The sequence below is a fragment of the Rosa rugosa genome, chromosome 3 (genome assembly GCF_958449725.1).
Source record: "Rosa rugosa chromosome 3, drRosRugo1.1, whole genome shotgun sequence".
NCBI classification, from domain to species: domain Eukaryota; kingdom Viridiplantae; phylum Streptophyta; class Magnoliopsida; order Rosales; family Rosaceae; genus Rosa; species Rosa rugosa.
Window position 1 is genome coordinate 27,893,017 of NC_084822.1, and position 16,328 is coordinate 27,909,344.

General features: G+C 40.9%; 1 long non-coding RNA gene across 1 annotated transcript; it reads right to left on the minus strand.

Moving 5' to 3' along the window:
- Window positions 1-12,799: 12,799 nt before the first annotated feature.
- LOC133740780 (uncharacterized) lies at window positions 12,800-15,019 on the minus strand. The gene is made up of 3 exons (XR_009861418.1): window positions 14,690-15,019; window positions 14,078-14,139; window positions 12,800-12,980 (listed from the first exon to the last, which is right to left on the minus strand). It is a non-coding gene; the product is annotated as an uncharacterized LOC133740780 (long non-coding RNA).
- Window positions 15,020-16,328: the final 1,309 nt, after the last annotated feature.

The window sequence follows — 16,328 nt, forward strand, 5'->3', positions numbered from 1 at the left end:
GAGAGAGAGATCGGTCAGCAGCTGCAGAGAGAGATAGAGGAGAGAGAGTGAACCTGTAATTTTTTAATTAATTGAAGGTTGAAATTGTCATTTAACACTAAATTGGGTAAATGGGGTTAAAAAACTCTTAGTGGAGTAAGCGGGCAATTTTGAAGCTGAAATTGGGTAAGTGGTCACGGCCCCATATATTAATTTAGGGTGGTGCTATTCACACACAATTTTTCTCTATTCACACACCCCCTCTATTTTTCTATTACTTTAAATCAATTTTTTTTACAAATTACCCTAACTACCCTCTCTTGCAATTAAGTTTTTTTTTTTTTTTTTTTTTTTTTTTTGGAAATTCAATCATCCCTAAATCCTAAACCCTTATTTTCCCGCAGGCACAGAGGACTTCAAAACTCTTTTATATTCCCCTTTTTTTTTCCATCCAAAAATTCTCTAGCATAGTCATTCTATCTCTCTAATGTGATGCTTTGAAGTTCAATCAAAGCAGAACAAGCAACTTTAGACCCATCTTTGGAGAACGTTTTACACTTGATTTGCAATGGAGACATGTAAGAAAAATATGAGTTCAGTGATCATTCGAGTCCCTTTGATTCTTTGAATCCATCATTCTAGGTAAGATTCTAACTGAAATTATTTGGTGTATTTGAATCCATTGAGCAACTAGAGAACTTTACAACAGCCTAATAATGATAGCCTTATGATTATAGAACAAATAACCAACTAGTTATTGTATTGACATTCTCTTCACAATGTTGAATAAGGTCTGGCACCTTTTTACCTACCAATCAGAGTGTAGAGAGCAAAACCATATTTACTGCTGAAAATTAGTGTTACTTGGAAGATCTTCGTATCATAATATCTTAGTAGCAAAAAAAATTGATTTATTGTATAATTATGGTTGATTAATGATTGACTTGCCAAATAGAAAAAAGAAATAAGAAAAAGAAACATAATTGAAAGGGAGGGTAGTTAGGGTAATTTGTAAAAGAAAATTAAATTAAAGTAATAGAAAAATAGAGGGGGTGTTGAAATTTTAATTAAAACTCGCAAGCAAACGAATCGTCGTTAGTATAGTGTGCAAGTACGAGGTCGTTCCAACTGAGGATTGATAATTAATTTAAATCCTAACCTAATTAATCCAAACACAAAAACACATAAACAATCAAACTAAAGAAGATATGGTTTTAAGGTTTTTTCAATAAACAAAGAATTTGAGAATTAAAGAATCAAACAACTAATGGTAAAACCTAGGGTTTCGAAATCAACCACTAACAATCCTATTTATGTTTCAATGTAATTAACAGATTCTTTTGTTCCTTTTGATGACAATTCCCGTATCTAAGTCCAGGTACAGCACTTAGACCATAGCTTTCCTTAATTGTATGATTCTCTCCAGGTACGGCAGATGTCGTATATCCTAACATGCAGTTTATCCAGGTACGGCATAAATTTAACACTTAGGACTCATTATGTATTAGAAAACAAGAGAATCATGCAAACCATTACTTCAGGTACGACAATAATGTAATTCACAACTTTTAATCACAAGAAGCTAATTTGAATTATATTGCAGGTACGCCTCAAATTCATCTTCTAATTACTAGATGCAAAGCCCTAAGGTGATCAATCAAAGAACTTAAACATAAAGCATCAATTCAAATAGTGACTAAGAATTCATCATAAAGAAACTATAAATCCATCAATAAATCATCAAAGTACATAAGCAATCATGATAGGGCATCATCTTAACCCTAGAAAAAGTTTAACAAAATATAACTAAATAAAACATAGGAAAAACATAAAAAGAATGGAAGGGGAAAATAAAGGGAAGATGGATGAGTCGTCTCTACTCCTTAGGCGTCTACATTGTGCTCCCGAGACTCCTCCCTCATGTAAATTCGTGCTCCCTTATATAGGGAAGATTTCTGCTCATCTTTGGCTTCATGTTTCCTTGTAAAACTTGGATTTAGATTCCTTTCTTCATTTGGAATGAGAAAATCTTGAAATATCTCTTGTAGAAGTAGGAATACATGTGCTCTTTGAATCCTCATCTGAATTAACTTCCTTGAAGCATTAGGATTGATGATCTTGTGCCACGAAACTTGAGTTCTCCACGAATGGTTGTAAATTCCCGAGCAGATTTCCTGTCCGACCTATCTTCACTCAAATAATCATAACTTTCTCCAGAAGTATCGAAAACTAGATCCGTAAAATTCTACAGAAAATAGACATCCGTAGATTTCCATACATATAAGGCTCATTGTCTGATCGATCTGGGTAACTCCCAGTAATTCGGCGAAGTTGGATGTTGTGCACAGACAGATTCCCAGTCTTAGATTGCACATTGCCTTTCAATCCTACTTAGCTCATTTTGGCTTCTTTTCTTCTTTCTATGGAACAAACCTACAAAAACACTAAAAGATGTAAATGAATCATAAATAAGGAGAACTAAACATAAAAACCAAGATTAAGAAGCATAGAAATATAGGAAAATATAAGCATATCAGGTGTGTGAATAAAGAAAATAGGTGTGTGAATAGCACCACCCATTATATATTAATTAATTTTTATAATATAAATCACAAATATATACATTCACTACTTTACTTTAATGGCTACACTTTTGCAATATAAAAGGCACCATATAAACCCTAACTTCATAAACAACAACCCAACCGTTCTTATCGTTCTCTCTTTCTCTCTTTTTGACTTTTGCACTCACTGAATTATAATTTATGAATTTAATCATATTTTAATTTTATTTCTTGTAGATTTTGATTTTAAAAAATGCAATATGAGAAAAAAATTATTTTATTTATTAAATTCTTATTGGGGATTTGGGACAGGTTTCGAGGCCTAGTCCCCAGTGGGGATGGGGACGAAGAATCCCTATTATATTTTTATTGGGGATTAGGGCGGGGAGGAGGGTGGAGAACGACCCCGGGGATGGGGATGGTATTGTGATCCCCATCCCTAACCCGCCCCATTCCCATCCCTAGATCATGCTCCTCCTTCTGCGGCGATGCTAAAGCTGTTTCAACATTATCTTTCTTGCTGATTTATGTTGTACATACCTCCAACAATATGGAGTATTTGCTATCTCACCAAGCATAATTAACACCCTCTTTGGGGCACCCACAAGCCATGGTGAGGCCCAACCACTACTTGCATCTTGTAGCCCTATGTTCAAGCTACGCTACGGTATCCGGAAGTCGCAAATCCGTCGTCGGGAAGCCACCTTTCCGGCCTTGCCAAGTTGCCTCCACAATATGCTTTCCTAGACTAGAATAGTGATTTCTACATCCCACATCTAAGAAAATGTAAATGAGGGAGCCTCCTTCCCCTATAAAAGGAGACTCCTTCTCACAACATTTTGTAATCTTGTTAGGCCGCAAGGCTCGACACACACTAGTTAAGCTTTCAAGTGGACGTAGTCTCCCGCTAAGGCGGGAGGTGAACCACTATACTTCGCTTGTGTCACTCTCTCTCTCTCTCTCTCTAAAGCTAACTAGTGACCCCTCGGTAACTAACGTTAACATTGGCGCCGTCTGTGGGAAGCCAACACAAAGGCTTCGTCACCTACCACGAACTTTGACCCGAAAGTGTCGAGTCAACGCTCGTTCAACATCAAATAGGGGCCGGTCAATGCTTGGTCAACGCTGGAGATGGTTGGTCAACGCTCGGCGGGGTAGGTCAACGCCCGTCGGAGGCGGTCAACGCCCATCAGAGGCCGGTCAATGCTTGGTCAACGCTGACATAGTTGGTCAACGCCCGGCGGAGGCGGTCAACATCTGGTCAATGCTGACCAAGGTTAGTCAACGCTGAACCTAAAAAAAAAAAAAAAAAAATTCTGGTGCCAATTCTCTCTGGACACCCAGAGAATTACTTTGGCCACCCTCCTTCTTCTTCGCTGCATCAAGCCGCCAGCTGCTCGCACAACACCATCACCTCCGCCGAACTCCTCCTCTGCTAACCTCCCTCCACCGGACTATCTCTGCCGGACAATCTCTGCTCCGCTAGGAGCCACCGCTGGCCAAAGCTATCACCGGCAAAGCTCACTCCGCTAAACACCAGCGGCTAGCCAGCCTGCCAGCACTGGCATCAGCGCCGGCATCTTCCGCCCAACACTATCAGCGGCAAAACCTCCGCCGAACTTAGTCAGCGGCACCGCCGAACTCCTCCTCCGCTGACCATCTCCTCCGCCGAGCTACGAACCTCCGATGCTTGGCAGCGCTGTACTCCACTCCCGCTGGCCCAACGCTCCACCTCCACTGACCACCGCTAGCTGCCATCTTCCGCCAACCCGCTGGCCAACTTCCGTCAATCTGCAATATGCAATTGCAGCGATCACAGCTAGACCAACCCAGGCGTTCCAAGGCTACCGCTGGTCACAACTCCACTGCCAGCTAAGGCTACCTCTGGCCAAAGCGTCAAGCATCTTCGATCAGCTCCCTCTCTCATTTGATCTGGACACCCATTTGAAGAGAGACGTGCAGCATCGATAGCAGCCAACCTCCGCTAGCAACCTCGCAAGGTCAAAACACCAATAGCAGACCCACTGTGGCGCTCAATCTAAGCAGGATAGAAGGAGCAATTTTCTCTAGACACCCGAACATATTCTTTGGACACCCACTCATCACACTGCTGTTCTTCACGCTCAGAAGTGAATTTTCAAAGAAACTGAAGACGCATTTTGCTTCGAGCAGCAAACATGGGTAAAAGCTAAGTATTCATACTCTTACCTTCCTTCAAAATCATCAATAATGATATGCCTACTGTGGCTCCCTATACAATTGCCGCCCATGACACAGATCAATATGCATCAATCTGTTCTCTTTGCGCTACTGCTTTATACTTGCATAACAGCTCGCTCTACTTATATCACTAAACAAGCGACTGCTGCTCATATATGCCATATATACTTGTCCTCTCAATACACTATGTATATATGTCTTCTTATGCAGAGACTTGGCACATGTGAGTGCTCACATCTCATGAATTTTCAAAAGTAAACTGTCATAAGATTACTTGCTGATTTTGCATGGACGCCACGTTTTGTCTTCATCTTTGCACAGTTCACTCACACATCTTGCAATCACTCAGAAATATGCATGTGCACTATGAGGTTGTGGTGATCCCAACAAGTTCTTATATGCATGGTAGTCTTTGCCTTCTATAAACTAGTTGTACATGAACGAGCAATCAAAATATGCCAGCTTCTCTCTTGTGCAAAACATACACACACATGACAGCTTGCAAAGGCAATATATATATATATATATATAACATGCTCATCCTTGACTTTGTCTCAAAACCCAGACGTATACACTATGCTTGGATTACCTCAATCTTGCATATATGGCTCTACATCCCACTAGAATGGCACTCTGACATTTCAAAATAGCATGAATTTTGGTCCATACCCAATCTAGTCAATCTAGTACAATGCTTCTTTGACATTTCACTATCACTTTCAAATCCACACTAGAGGCACAAAATCAAATATGTCATTTGTCGCCAACTACAAATTTGCATATACACTTTGCTTAAAATTTTATCAAAATATATATGCAAAATATACATGCAAAATACTAGTGTTGATTTTACATACTCGTGTACTAATCACCTATTTTGTTACAAGGAGATATAATCATCAATCACCTCTCCATTTAAACGAAATCATCATCCTTCTACTAAGATGCACCGCCGGAGCAATGGAGCGTCATGCTTGGACAACTCCAACATGATTTGGGTACTCACATCAATTCCAACTCCAACTCGCTCCAAATCGGCATAAGATAAGTCACTATATCTTATCTCTTACGCTCTTGCAATTAGAGCCTTTGCCATGACTATACATGTCTCCATGACCCTTAAGCATGCCTACAAAATGTTATTAGCAACTTTACTACAAGTACATGCTACACACATACATGCTTAAATTCACTTTCATGTGACATGCATCTAGAAGCTTGTGACACTTACGACTTAATTAAACATGCTCGGATAAACGACTTGCTCGGGTTGCGACTTGCTTGGGTATCGAGTATGGCCACGACTTGCGCTTGGGCCACGCCCCGCATGCTCGCACAGCGCCTACACACTCAACTACACCCAACTTGCTCGATCATGTCCAACATGCTTTACTTAAGCCCCAAGTTCACAAACGCTTCATTCTATGTCACCGGGACTACTCCCACAAAATTACTATGGACACCCATTACACTTGCCACTATCTATTGTGCGTGTTATATGGCCATAAGATCCACATATACAACTACCAACATTTTACATGTTCATACACATTCATGGAATATTGAATTCTTCTACCATTTGTTGCTCACTACAAATCGAATTCTTTTCGCATTCCATTAATACGAACAATAACCAATACAACAAGCATTCTACATATGCGCGTTTTTTGTCTCATTGTGCAGGATTAAATGAGTCCCTTCTTGCTTACGGAGTTCGGGGACTTGTAGGGGCTCTGTACCGCCCGGTTACTTATGCTTGGTGACATCGTGTGTATAACTCCCCAACCAAGAAGCTCCTCTTACTTGGGGACTTCGGGGACTTGTACATACCTCCAACAATATGGAGTATTTGCTATCTCACCAAGCATAATTAACACCCTCTTTGGGGCACCCACAAGCCATGGTGAGGCCCAACCACTACTTGCATCTTGTAGCCCTATGTTCAAGCTACGCTACGGTATCCGGAAGTCACAAATCCGTCGCCGGGAAGCCACCTTTCCGGCCTTGCCAAGTTGCCTCCACAATATGCTTTCCTAGACTAGAATAATGATTTCTACATCCCACATCTAAGAAAATGTAAATGAGGGAGCCTCCTTCCCCTATAAAAGGAGACTCCTTCTCACTTACTCCACACTCCATTACAACACACTTTGTAATCTTGTTAGGCCGCAAGGCTCGACACACACTAGTTAAGCTTTCAAGTGGACGTAGTCTCCCGCTAAGGCGGGAGGTGAACCACTATACTTCGCTTGTGTCACTCTCTTTCTCTCTTTCTCTCTCTAAAGCTAACTAGTGACCCCTCGGTCACTAACGTTAACATATGCCTTGTAGTCTTTCTTTGTTTTGTTTGGTCTGGTTGGCTCGGTTTGGGTCTTTTGTAATATCGGTTGTTTAGTACAAGTTTTTGGTCATTTGCCAAAAAAAAAATCCTATGGGACCAACATGCTTTCAAACAAATTAAAGCAAGACATATAAGTATCTTTTCATTGTTATATAAAGTTATCTTTATTATTAACAATAAATGTATAATCCTGCATAATCTCGAATGTTATTAGTTTCGGAGTATCTTTTTATTGTTATATAAAGTTATCTTTATTATTAACAATAAATGAAGCACTTACAATAAAATATATCTAAAATTATTGTGAATCGCAACGGTTACAAGATGAGTCATTTTATGATAGCCATCTACACTTGGTCTATAAGATACACCACAGAGCAACTCGATCTAAGGTGGTAAGTAAACTCAGTAGAATATCTTCAGTTGTAATGGAAAATATTAGATAAGAGATCTCCTATCCTATATGATTAATAACTAGGAATACAACAAGTACAATTAATCATATCAAAAGAATTAGGATGGCAAATCATAAACCCTCCTAGGAGGGGAAGCGCTCGCTTCTCTTTCCTCTTTCCTTCACCGACTCACTATACCCTTCCTCCCTTCCCTACTCTTTCTAGTCGTAGCTCTCTCGCCCAGCGGTGGCAAGTATGGTTTTGATTTTGATTTTGACGTCATTTCCTTCCAAAATCACTTCCTATAAATTTTCCTAATTTTTCAATTTCAGATACCCATCCAATCCAACCCACTATTCTTCCCTTTTCTTCATCTTTCCCACCATTTCTCTTCCTTCTCATGTCCTCTCCATCAATTATCTCTTTTCTTTTTCTCTCATATTCCTCTATTTCTCAAATCTCTAAATTTTCATGGCAAAGTTACACATCCTTCATTCCTTCTCACTCATTAGAGTCAAATTAAAAGAATGTTCGCCGGTCATTTGGAGCTCCGATTTTGGCGTCGTATCGCTTGTCTCACACCGGCTCGTTGGAGAATCCGCTGCTGCTGATCTCGATGTTGCTTTCTTTTTTCTTTTCTCTTTGCATGTATTTGCCTGACTTTCTGATGTTGATCCCCGATGATGTTTTGAATGGCTTAGAAGTCAAATAGAACAAGGTTGAGAGAATAAATTTTCTGATATATTATTCTTCTCACAGTGGAGGTATATAAAGAGGGTTACATGAATACAATTGACCTACTTCTCTATTCTCTACCATACACAGAATAGGTAAGTACTAACTACGATATAATTACAATATATTCCATTCCTAATGTTACGCTATGACTCACGCTAACACTTCCCCTCAAGTTGGCGCATACACATCAACCATGCCCAACTTGCTTAGTGAGTCATAAAAAACCTTCCTGGAAACTCCTTTGGTAAGTATAATTGCAAGTTGCTCTTCAGTTGGAATGAAAGGAAAACTAATAATTTTGGCATCTAGCTTCTCCTTTATAAAGTGACGATCAACCTCCACATGCTTAGTACGATCATGCTGTGCTGGATTATGTGATATGTCAATAGCTGCCTTGTTGTCACAATACAACTGCATAGTACTTTTGAGCTTGAAACCCAAATCACGTAACAGATTTCTCAGCCACAGCAATTCACACACTCCGTGAACCATACCTCTATACTCAGCTTCAGCACTAGATCGTGCCACAACTTTCTGTTTCTTACTCTTCCATGTAACCAAATTACCTCCCACAAAGGTGAAGTAACCCGATGTCGACCTCCTGTTTGTAATATTTCCAGCCCAATCCGCATCAGTGAAGCCACAAACCTCAAGAATGTTGTTGTGTTTAGAAAACAACACTCCCCTTCCTGGAGCTGACTTCAAGTACTTCAAAATTCGCATAACAGCATCCATATGACTCTCACTAGGATTATGCATGAACTGACTCACCACACTTACTGCATATGCAACATCTGGTCTAGTATGAGCCAAATAAATCAAGCGCCCAACTAACCTTTGATAGCGAGCTCGATCAGTAGGTACCTGATCTGGATACTCAGCTAAACAATGGTTCTGCTCAATAGGAGTATCAACAGGTCTGCAATCCAACAACCCTGTCTCTGTCAACAAGTCAAGAACGTACTTCCTCTGGCACAGGTAGATCCCTTCTCTCCCCCTAGCTACCTCAATTCCTAAGAAGTACTTAAGTTCACCCAAGTCCTTCATCTCAAACTCAGAGGCTAGCTGTCTCTGCAGTCTATCCATCTCAACAATGTCATTGCCAGTGATTACCATATCATCCACATAAATAATTAGAGCTGTTACCTTTCCTTGTCGATGTTTGAGAAACAAGGTATGGTCTGAGTTGCTCTGTAACCAACCTTCCGCATGAACTGTGAAAATCTTCCAAACCAAGCACGAGGTGACTGTTTGAGACCATACAGAGATTTTCTCAATTTGCATACAAAATCACCCGGAGAAGCAACTACATACCCAGGTGGAAGGCTCATGAACACCTCCTCGACTAGCTCTCCATGAAGGAACACATTTTTGATATCAAATTGTTGGAGTGGCCAGTTTAAGCTAGCAGCAAACGAGAGCAGAACCCGAATAGTGTTCATCTTGGCAACAGGAGCAAACGTTTCATCGTAGTCTATACCATACGTCTGAGTAAACCCCTTTGCTACAAGGCGTGCTTTGTACCGATTCACTGATCCATCTGCATTATGCTTCACTGTAAACACCCAACAACAACCTACAGCCTTCTTGCCTTGTGGTGGAGACACAAGTTGCCTAGTATTGTTCTTCTGCAACGCCTCCATCTCTTCCTCCATTGCTTTCCTCCACTTTGGATCCCCCAACGCATCATGCACTTTGTTAGGTACTGACACAGCAGATATTTGATTCACAAATGATTCATATGACTTAGACAACCTCCTAGTGGACATATAATTGGCTACTGGGTATTTTGATTTGGCAGTAAGAGTAGGTTCATATCTTTTGGCTGATTGACCTCAAGTTGTCCTATTCGATAACACATATTGCCCAACATTAGACTCACTACTACTAGTACTAGTAGGTGGACATACCTTAAATGAGTGATCTTCAGTACCAGGGAGCTGTGGGTCAGGGGTAGAAGCGATGGCAGGAGAGGCAGCTGTGTCTTCAGCTTCACTTGAAGTGATTGAAACTGGTGCCTGGATGTCTGGAGCTTCTGGGTCTGGAGGTGACAGGTTGACAGTCTCAACCGGATCCATTAAAATACCTTCTGCTTGTGTGACTTGTTCTTCCCATCCTTTTGATTCCTCTCCCTCGCCATGATACAGCTCTTCAAAATATGAATTCTCCCCCCAAAGTGCTGTATCGGAAGAGGAAAAATAGCTCATGTCTTCAAAGAAAGTAACATCCATAGTGACATAGTACTTTCTGGTAGGTGGATGATAGCACTTGTACCCTTTCTGATAACTTCCGTAGCCTACAAATACACACTTAAAACTCTGGTTTTTAGGAATATGGACAAAAGCAACACAACCAAAGACACGAGCTGGAAGATTATGCAATGAAGGTATGGAGACATGAGATGCAAGAACCTCAAATGAAATTTTTCCCTGAAGGACACTAGATGGAAGACGATTGATAAGATGGGAGGAAGCGTGTACAGCATTGCCCCAAAGATATTTAGGCATATGAGCACTAAAGAGAAGTGCACGAGCCATATCAAGTAAATGACGGTTTTTCCTTTCGGACACTCCATTTTGTTCTGGTGTTTGTGGACATGTGGTTTGGTGAACAATCCCATGGGCTTTAAAAAAAACTCTTGGAAAACATGATTAACATATTCTCCCCCATTGTCAGAATGAGGACTTTAATGGTGCTATGGTATTGTGTTTGAACAAGAGTACGAAAAGTTTGGAAAGCTGGAAAGACTTCATCTTTGTTTTTAAGAAGATCAACCCATGACAATCTCGTACAATCATCAATAAACAACACAAAATATCTCATACCCAATACAGTGGGCTCTCTAGAAGGTCCCCAAACATCAGAATGAATCAACTCAAAATGAATAACACTTTTATTAGAAACACTAGGAGAATAAGTAGCACGATGACTCTTGGCCAAAACACATGTTTCACAATGTAAAGCAGACTCATCCACACCAATAAATAGAGTAGGCATGGTTTTTCTCATAAGACTAAAAGATGGATGTCCTAAACGGCGATGCCACCACCAAATTTCACTTAGCTTATCAGAATTCGAAGTCAAAGCGGTGCGGGACTGTGCTCCTGGTTTCTCCCCTGCATATGCCTGATCCAGATGGAACAATCTGCCCCTCAGATACCCCCGACCGATTATCTCCCTGGTGAGAAGATCCTGAAAAATCACATACATAGGATAGAAGGTTACGGAGAATTTAGATTCAGTGTTTAACTGTGGAACATATATCAAGTGATGAGACAAGTCAGGCACATATAACACATTATGAAGTTCTAAAGTGGGAGTAATATGCACTGACCCTGACCCTAACACAGGAAAAGCCTCACCATTGGCATTAGTTACATAGGACACATGTGTGGGGAAGACAATTCAGTAAAATACGATTTGTCATAAGTCATATGATCGGAAGCACCAGAGTCAATAATCCATGTATCAGAACCAACAAAGTTAGAAACCTTTAAAGCCATACCAATCTTACCACGACCAGCTATAGAGGCTGTAGGAGCAACCCCACCTGCGGTATGATGATCCTGTCCGGTCACGCCATAAAAGTCTGGTTCTTGGATCAACTGAATCGCAGCCGCCTTTGCCTTAGGACGATAACCTTTCTTTTTGGGGTACCCATTCAGCTTCCAGCAAGTCTCTCGAACATGTCCAAGGTCGTTGCAATAAGAGCATTGAGGATGAGGGCGGGTGACGAAGCCTGGTGGAGGACCTTGCTGATGCAGGGGAACTAAACTCTGCTGCTGAAGGAAAGGTACCAGTGGCTTGGCCTGAATGGCTAGGCTAGACACTTCAACCTGTGCATGTTTGACACTTTCCTGCTAAGACTCATCCTTACGGATGTATGTGAAAGCTGTGTTCAAACTAGGAGGGTCTGTCATTCTGACCAATTCTCCCTTGGCACTGCTACGCTTCTCATCAAGTCCTCTCAAGAATACATGAACCCTTTCCAGTTCCTTCTCCTTCCGGTACCACACAAGATCTTCCTGATTCTTGATCTTGCAGGGGCGCTTCTGATCAATTTCAGCCCATACATTCTTCAGCTTGGTGAAATACGCAGCTACTGGTTGCCCATTCTGTTGCATACTGCCAGCTTTGCACATCAATTCATGAACCTGTATAAAATCAGACTCATTTGTATACAGATCCCCCAATGTCTTCCATATTGCTTCAGCAGTCTCACATTCTTCCACCAACTGTAGCACATCTTCAGTCATGGCTTTGAACAAGATTGCCATCACAGATCCATCATCATCCTTCCACTTAGTATAGACATTCACATCCTCCTCACTAGGAGTTTTAGTTGTTCCAGTCATGACAGGACCCGCCCCGGATTTCACCCTGAAATCCGAAGAGGCCCTGCGGGGCCCACTTTAGAAGAAATTCTACCAAAAATTTGACAGAACTTCCCCTAAAAATGGACAACCCAAAACCTGTAGAAAAACATCCACACTTCTAAATCATCCATCCTTATTCTACTGGAGCCACCCTGCTCCCTATATCACAACATCTCACATCTCTCATTTCATAAACAATTCTGAATTTAAGAATATTAATCTCATAGGTTATCAGAGCAATCTAATGTACAGGCGAACAAGAGAATAGAAAGCAAGATAAATGACCGATGCTTTTATAATGCGGAAGCTATGACAGCTATGCCTCAACCCCAAGTACGCTCGACCTCAAGCTAAACTGGCCTGCAAACTGGGCATTTAAAACCGAAGGGCCCAGGGGAAAACATTTAAAATCCGTTAGAGTGAGTGGACGAAAAATAAGTAATTTCAAATGAATAAGTAAAACTAAATGCTTTCCCAAGTTATTCTCTAAAACCTCGCATGCAGTAACAATCTTGAAAACACTCTTAATCAACCTCTTTACTGAAATCTCAATCACGTAACAAGAACATCTTGAAATCTCTTAAAATCTCATCCTCAAACCTTATAAAAACATCCTTTTCATGAGGCTCGTTTGATGACTAGAAAGGACTGCTGTCTAGTCATCTCATGCCATCTAGGAGGGACTGCCACCCAGATGACGCATCGGAAGGGACTGCCAACCGGAATAGGAGGCGGTGGATAGAAGGGACTGCCAACTAGCCACAAGTAGTAGACGGGACTGCCGACTAACCACAGGTAGTAGACGGGACTGCCGACTAACTACCTCATGTCATCTGGAAGGGACTGCCAACCAGGTGACGCATCGGATGGGACTGCCAACCGGGCTGTAGTCTGGAAGGGACTGCCAACCAGACTATTACCTAGAAGGGACTGCCAACTAGGTAAGATACGCATGCGCCAAAACTAGCCTCCTTAATAAACTGAATAGCCTCCTCAAGAAACTGAAAATAACCTCAAAATCTCAATAAATCCTCGAAAGCATAAAATCAAATACTCTGTAAATCAATAAATGCTTTCGGAAAGAAAACTCAATCTAACTTCAAAGCTGATAAGTACGGAGCTCAAAGCTCAATAAATCTCAATAAATCGATCATGCTCAAATATTTGATGAAACATTCGTACTCGTGAATCCTCATAAAAACCAATATTCGAAATCCAAAATTCTCATAATATTTTCTGAATCAGTCACTTCCCGAAAATCATTCCTCAACTCAATAACTCATGAATGACTATCTCAAATATCTACTAAAAGCCCTCGGGAAGGAATTTCAATACTAATCTCGTAATTCATAAATAAATTTCGTAAAACCATAAAACTCAATAATTCAAATTAAAAATTAAATCTCAATCGGAAAATGCTAATATACTGCATGCACAATTAATTTAAAATAAATGTCCACTCACAGTACTATTTAGGCGACCATGCATACGAGTTCCTTCGTCGAGCAATAGCTCGGTACATCGCCCTGTACACAATTACTTGTACATAAATAATTACCGGACGGAAAATAATTTTACGATAATCAATAATTAAGTCTCAAAACCCAAAACCCCAACTTCTCCAATTCTCTTCCACATCCAACCAAACTTCACCAACACTGCCCACTCGTCGATTTTCAGACTATATAACAATTATGGAGGAAATCCGACAACCGGATTCACGATTAACATTAATCCAAATCCAAATCTTTAGAAATTTATAACCGATTCAAAACTCCACCAATCCTCACCAAACTTCATATACAAGCTCTACAACAATTATAGGATTTAATTGGGCTAAAACAGGAATTAAAAACCAACCATACACGCCCCCACGCGCCACCCACAGTGGCGGCGAGTGGGGCCCACGCGCCGGTGGCCACCACCTCCGATGGCCACCAAATTCAGGCAGCACCACCTACTCATCAAGCCCAACGTTTCTCTCAACTACAACAAAGCCAGAATATGCCTAGAACTACCTCAACAATTAAGGTGAAGATTATACCCGAAATGTGAACAGTGTCAAGAAATTCAAACCTTCGATTCTTCCTCCACGCTGCAAATCGTGGCTTGAGGCTAGGGGCAAAATGATCCTTGCCAAAAACCGAACCTTCGACGCCGGTTTGGTGGCCGGAGACGGCCGGAAAGGGAAGATATCGGAGTTGACCACTTCTGCTACAGTGAAACTTCAAGGACCCGATGCGTCATTTTCCGGCCAAGTCGCCGTGAGTTACCGCCGTGGGGAGGTTGGGTAGGGGTAGAGGAGTCGACCGGTGCTGCTTGTTCGCTCCCAGGTGGCCGGAAGAGGGAGATGGCCGGAGTTGCAGAGAGAGCCGAGGAGAGGAAGAAAAACGCGGGAGAAAGAGAGAAAAGAGAAAAAAAGAAAACTTACCGGCCACAGTAACTTTTTCAAATTTATACTACTTATCATGAACAGTAATTTTTACATTTTCGCTTATAACTTCCACATACGAGCTCCGAGTTTTACCTACCACATATGCACGCGCTCGGTTTAACGTCCTCTACAACTTTCATGAAGGAAATTTTCTCAAATTTTGACCCGAACAAAAAGTCAACTTTTAGGGCCCCCTAAAAGCATTGAAACGACAGTAAAAGTGAAAGTAAAAGTTGTTTACCGTCCAAATGACTAGTAAACCGGTGAATTCGGGTTCGGGACGTCACAATCTCCCCACCTTATAAAAATTTCGTCCTCGAAATTCCATACTATTGAAGTAGAGATGGGTGCACACGTCAATCCATAGTAAACAGTCACGAAGATGAATAACACATCAATCGTACGGCCGTGGCAATGATAAGGCATAGAAAAGATGTGCAAGTCTGCTCAAATCATGTAGACATTACCTTCAAACTGATCCAAAACTTGACCAATTAGAACATGGAGATCAACCCTTAGAAGAAACAATCCTCTAGCTGAAATCTAGTCAATTATTGTGATCTGAATAATTCTCACAGCATTCTTACTAAATTCAGTGTATTAGGAGGTAGATTTACTTCCACTCATTACTGACCGTCCTTAACAACTAATGGAGAACATCGTCAAAGCATTATGTTTGAAGCAACCTGTAATTGGTTCAACTATGTGAGCAGAAACACCTATTAAAATTCTCAGGATAAAGACTCAAGGCTAAATCAAGGTCGGTTACTTGAACGAACTACACCTTGAAACTGCATAACGAAAATCAAATCTTCTTTGGATTAAGTTTTCCCTTTGCAATCTTAAGTCAACGACTGGAGTAGCTGATAATCTCGACAATCTCGATTACACAAGCAACCAAAAACCTATACTTAGAACCCCAAATGTATCTATGTTCCAAGTTGGATACCCTTGTCTTACCTAGCTATGTAGTAGTACATACTCACAAGTACACAACTTCGACGTCAAGAAACTTAGGTCAAATAATAGTTCAGATGACTCATGGTATCAATATCACAAACTATTCAGTTTGAATAGTAGCATTAATACTCTTTTTCATATAACTCGTACAGTGAAGATCCACTTTCACCAACAACATGATAATACATTTACTCACACTTAAAACAATTTCAATTCGTACACGGGTTATGGAAAGTCCAACAGTTAATAAAACACCACAAGATGCTCACTGATAACCCACATGTCTAAAACAACCAATTTCCTTAGCAACCACAAAAACCA